This window comes from Sciurus vulgaris, assembly GCF_902686455.1.
Source record: "Sciurus vulgaris genome assembly, chromosome: 4".
NCBI classification, from domain to species: Eukaryota; Metazoa; Chordata; class Mammalia; order Rodentia; family Sciuridae; genus Sciurus; species Sciurus vulgaris.
This window is the reverse complement of record NC_136464.1, coordinates 174446185-174452184: the sequence shown is the minus strand read 5'-3', so window position 1 is coordinate 174452184 and position 6000 is coordinate 174446185.

Genomic DNA, 6000 nt, shown 5'->3' with positions numbered 1-6000 from the left:
TGCTGGTGTTCGTGAGAATTTTTTTGCAGCAGGCACAATTGTATATGTTTACGGGTGCAACGTGATGTCCTGATCAAATTAGGGTAACTAGCACTTCCATCACCTTAAACATCATTTATTATTTCTTTGTGGTGAGTACATTCAAAATCTTCTCGTCTGGCTATCTTGAAATACACATTATTGTCAACTAGCCACCCTATGGTGCAAGAGAACTCCAGAACATCTGTCTCACTTTAACCCCGTACCCATTGACCAACTCCTCCCTGCTGTGCCCTTCCTGTCCTCTGGTAACCACTATTCCACTCTCCACTTCCACGGATCAACTTTTTTTAGATCCTACATATGAGAGAGACCAACTGGTATTTTTCTTTCTACACCTGCCTTACTTCACTTATGTCCTCAAAGGTTTGTAATGCTACAATTGACAGGATTTCATCCTTTTTATGGCTTCATAGTACTCCATTGTGTGCATGCTTGCAAATGCATGTAAGTATATATACCATATGTACTTACATGTTATCTTTATCCATTGCACTGATGGACTCTTAGGTTGATTTCATCTCTCGACTTGTGAGAAGTACCACAATGAACATGGGAATGCAGGTGTCTCCTTGATGTACCTGATTGCATTTCCTTTGGGATTGCTGGATCATATGACAGTCTATCTAAAATTTTTTATTTTATTGGTAATGGGGATTAAACCTAGGGGCATTTAACCACTGAGCCACATCCCCATCCCTTTTTAAAATTTTTTATTTTTGAGACAGTGTCTCACTAAGTTGCTTAGGGCCTTGCTAAATTGCTGAGGCTGACCTTGAACTTGGGATCCTCCTGCTTCAGCCTTCTGAGTCTCTGGAATTTGCCACCAGGCCCAGCCTATATAAAAAATGTTAAGGAACCTCTATATTCTTTTCCATAATGGCTGTTCCAATCTACAGTCCCACCAACAGTTTGCTCCACATTCTCACCAATTTTTTAGTTTTTGCGATAATAGTCATTCTGAGGCGAGATGGTATCTCCTGGGTTTGATTTGCAGTTCCAATGACTACTTATGCTGGGCATTTTTTCTTATACTTCTTTGCTATTGTTTTCTTTTGGAAGTATCCAGGTCTTTGCCTCATTTAAAAATTAAGTTTAAGGTTTTTTTGTTTCTTAGGTATTTTAGATGTCAATCCCTTATCCGATGTGTAGTCTTCAGGTTGTCTTCTCTGTTTACTTTGCCAAGCAGAAGCTTTGAGCTCAACAGAGCCATATTTATTTTTGACTTTGTGGTCTTATTTAAAAAAGAAATCTTAGCTGGGCGTGGTGGTACATGCCTGAAATCCCAGTGACTTGGGAGACTGAGGTGGGAGGACCGCAAGTTCAAGACAAGCCAGACAACTTAGTGAGACTCTGTCTCAAAATAAAATAAAACGGGTTGGGGTATAACTAACTCAGTGGTTAAGGTCCCTGGATTCTATCCTCAGTCCCACAGAAATCAACCCCCCAACACAAATTGACCTGTTTTCTTCTAGAAGTTTCATAGTTCTCATCTTACATTTAAACCTTTAATCCATTTTTAGTTGATTTTTGTATATGGTCAAAGATAAGGGTGTAATAATTTCTCTGCAGATGGGTTTCCACTCTTTCGAATGTGTATTTTTGGCATCTCTACTGAAAATCAGTTGGCTGTGTGGATTTATTTCTGGGCATTTGTTTCATTTCTGTGTCTGATTTTATGCCGTTCCCATGTTGTTTTGGTTACTCCAGCTCTGCAGGTTTTGGGGGGCTTTTTTGGGGGTTGGGGCATGTACTGGGGATTGAAACCAGGGGCGTTTTACTGTCGAGTTACATTTCCAGTCCTTTTTATTTTGAGACAAGTTCACTAAAGTTGTAGAGGCTGGTCTCCAACTTGCAATCCTCCTGCCAAGTCGCTGAGATAAGGGACGTGAGTCACCACCCCCAGCCCACCGTTGTTTTGTAGTTGTAGAGATCTTTTACCTTCTTGGTTACGTTTATTTATTTTTTGGTAACTGCTGTAAACAGGATTGTTGTCTTGGTTTCTATCTCAACTAGTTACAGTAGTGTACAGAAATGCTGACTGTTGTGCGTTGATTTTGCATCCTTCAACGTTACTGAATTCATTAATTCTAACAGGATTTTGGTGGCATCTTTTGTTTTTTGTTGCTTGTTTTCCCTAACGTGTAAGATCATGTTGTTAGCAAACAGGGACAACTTCTTCCACTTCAATCTGGACGACTTCTTTCTTCCTCTTGCCTAACTCCTCGGGCCAGGACTTCCAGTACTGCTAAATAGAAGTGATGAGTGGGAATTCCTTCCACTGACTTCGAAAAGTGTCTTAAAGAAAATTTATATTAATTACTGTGAATAAAAAACTGATTATAACTAGAAATGTTGCACAAATATTACAGAATGTTATTAAATTCTTAAGAGTTAGGATAATTTATAAAAATGCGTACTTGAAGATATGCTCCAAAATGAGAATGGAACTTTTCATGCTGATTTAGTATTAAAAGAACATGTAGCCAGTGCCACTTAAGATGAAATGAAGCTGGGTGTGGTGGCCACGGTAGGAGGTTGAGGCAGGAGGATCACTTGAGTTCATGAGTTCAAGACCAGCCTGGGCAACATAGCGACACCTTGGTTTTAAAAAATGAGGCAAAATCAGCACGATGAGGCTATTTTTAACATTTTGATAACACTGATTGTAACAATTTATAGGTTGCCATCTATTGAAAAAGGCAAAACATTTTAAGCCTCTACTGTTAAGGAGGTAGAGTATCGAGAATTAAATCTTAGTCAAAATGATGTAACTTTTATTCTACAAAATTCCCTGGAAGGAGACATGAAAATCTTTCCTTCTAGAAAGATTTTTTTTTTTTTTTTTAAATCCTGTTTATACAATTTAGTTACGATGGAGTGTTACATAAACTTACTGCAAGGGCACCTCAAACAGGCCAATTTTAAACTTTTTTTTTAAATGGTACAGACATTTTAGGGAGAAAAAAAAAGTCATTGATTTCATAAGCCACAATGTCTGTCAACCACCCAGGAAGGCTGGGTGGGTAGTTTCTCAGAAGAGCTAGCAACTTGACTCCCAGCCCTCAGAAACACAGATCCTTTTCATCAGAAATGCCAATTTCTCTCCAGGAGGTTATGAAGCACAAGCAAAAAGGTTCTGTCTGGATCAGGTGTGTGTGTCTTTCAGAAGGAGTGGCTGAGAAACAAAGAGTTGGAAGAGACTTCACTATTTTTTAAAATAACTCTTTAAGCTCGAACCGAGTGTAGGTGGCTTATTATGTAAAACCAGGTAGAACAAAAAGGCCAAAGTAACAAAGTCTCTCTAGGATTCTTATCTCAAAATACCTGCATACTTTGTCAGGTATGAAAACTAAAGAAAGGTGGTGATCCTGACTTCTATTTATCCTGTCCCGTGATTTGAGGAAGTATGTCAAGGTTTCGCAGATGTCCCGACGTGGTGAGTTTCTGGAATGTCTGAATGACTGGGTGTCACATCACACAGACAGCTGCTGCCACTGCCCAAGCAGGCACTGCACTGGGCGTGAGCCACGTCCTTCTGCTTAATTTCTACTGGCGCTCTCATCACACAAGCAGCAGAGGGACCCTTAGACGTGTTTGCAAGGAACTGTTTAGAAGTGACGAAATCCTTCGGAACAGCTCGCATGCAGTGGGCACAGGAGCAGGAAGGCAGAGGTGCTCAGTGCCACAGAGAGAAAACTGCCCTGACCTGCTGCCAGGCAGTTCTGGAAACTGCAGACAGCCTGCGGGTGTGGGCCCCTTCATCAGCAGGGAGCAAGGGGGACCTGTGGGAGGGAGGGGCTTTAAGTAGCTGCAGCTGGATGGGAGGCATTGCGATTAGGTCTCCTCCTGCCTCCCTCCATCCTTGAACCCCTTTGCCAAAAGACTTCTTGGAGCCCACCACTGCACTGGGGGGAAGGCAGGGTCCTCAGGGCGAGTGACCCTTGGGTGAATGAACATCGAACGTGCCTGAAGACACTGTCCCAAGCCCAGTTCCCAAGTCTCTTGAGGTTTGTGTTCCTGGGGGGCAGCAAGGGTGACACACCCTTGTGAAACAGAAGCAGCTTTAGCACCTCAAGCGCACCCTCCATCACAGACCTGGGATGCGAATCTTCGCTTAGAACAGTCACTATTCTTTCAAGAACTGAGCTCGGTACCCTTTGCCTCCAGTTTTATGTCCTTGTATTGCTATTTCTTATTTTTACTGTTTTCCAATAGCCACAATGTGAGTTTGAGCCTTGTGGCATTTGCTTTTTATATTTGGTGACCTTTTCCCTTATCAATTTAAGAAGGAAAGATGGACAGACATCATTACCCATGTACAGGTATGATTATACGAATGGTGTGACTCTACATCGTGTACGACCAGAGAAATGAAAAGTTGTACCCCATTTGTGTACAATGAATCAAAATGCAGTCTGCAAAAATAAAAAAATCAAGAATACAAATTTTGATAGGCCATATTTTTCTTAAAATAGGCTGTAATTCTTTAAAGTCTTAAAATTTTCCCCTAAAATTTTCTTAAACTATAGAATTTACTGCATTAAGGGTCATTAACTGCTTAAATATTTTCATTTTCAGCATTTCCTGGACAAAGGGGACTTAATTCTTAAAATGCCATGTGTTAGTTGATACCAAAATTTTGGGAAAATACAGAAGCATGAAATTAAGCAGAAGCACACAGCTGGGCACACCAAAGACCACCTGCCCCATTAGATTTCTAGGTATAGATGAATGCAGTAACAAATTCAGGGGCTGAGGCCAACTTTCTAAATGGTTTGCACATAACCTGGTGTGTTCTTTCTTCACGTCAACCCAATCATAATTGGAAGGGAACTAACTTGCAACAATACTCGCCCTTGAAAGGATCCACAGGTGAGTGACGCGATTTGGAAGACGACTGTCCTGGCTTTCTGCCTGTCTGGGGGAGTTCATCCTCCAAGACAGTGCAGACTGTGCACCAGATCTGAGGCCCTCTGGTAACCCCGGTGGTGGGTGGCAAGGCTGGAGAGAATGCCCAGCCCAGGTTGGTTTCCCCAAGATGAGGAGTGCTTGTCGTCTCTGGTGCAGTTTGCTGTAATTTCTAAATTAAGGCCATTGGATGCAAATCTTAATGGCAGTGTTAAGCAGGTAAGTGTAATCTTCCCATATTTGTACTACACACTCGATGCACCCTCTACTTTTCCTTTGTTTATGAAACTGTGTTCTCATTAGCATAGACCATGTGTCTCCCTCAGCACTTCACTGGGCAAATCAAACACAGGTCTAGTCAATGTCATTTACTGGTTACTAGATACATCCATCTTCTGTGCTGTGCATTTACCTGGCAGATGTTATATCAATTTACTTCCATCTCTTCCAACACTGCTAGATGCTTCACATGGAATGACAGCCTTACAACAGCCCTGGGTGGCAGCGGTTACCTTTGCTTTACATGAGATCTTAGTGGGTCCCGAGGTGGTAAGCAGCAGGGATGGGGAGCATGCACAGCTGGCCAGGCTTGCCAACTCTCCTTTCTGGTATAATGACCCTGATAGTATCCTCAACTCACCCAAGTGCCAAGTTCATGTTGGTATGGGGCAAAAGTCCTACTGACCCAGAGTTCAGTGAATGGAACCATTAAGTCCAAGTAAGCGGGTACACAAACCACCATTTTTATCCTGCTTTTATGAAAATTTCACTGACAACAGCCTCACCTAATTGTTCCGTATCATATCTGGTGGCTACTTTTGTGCTACAATGGCAACGTTGGGTAGTTGCAACAGGTTGTGTGGCCTGCAAATCCTAAAATGTTTTATCTGGTCTTCACAGGACGAATTGGCTAATCCGTGGTCTTAACCATGCAATATTATGATCTTTTAAAGTATACTTTAAACTCATAAGATCAAGTTGTTAAGAGTGCAACTGAAAACCTTTTCAAATGTTATTATGTTACCAATAAACATGAAAGCATGAGGAAAA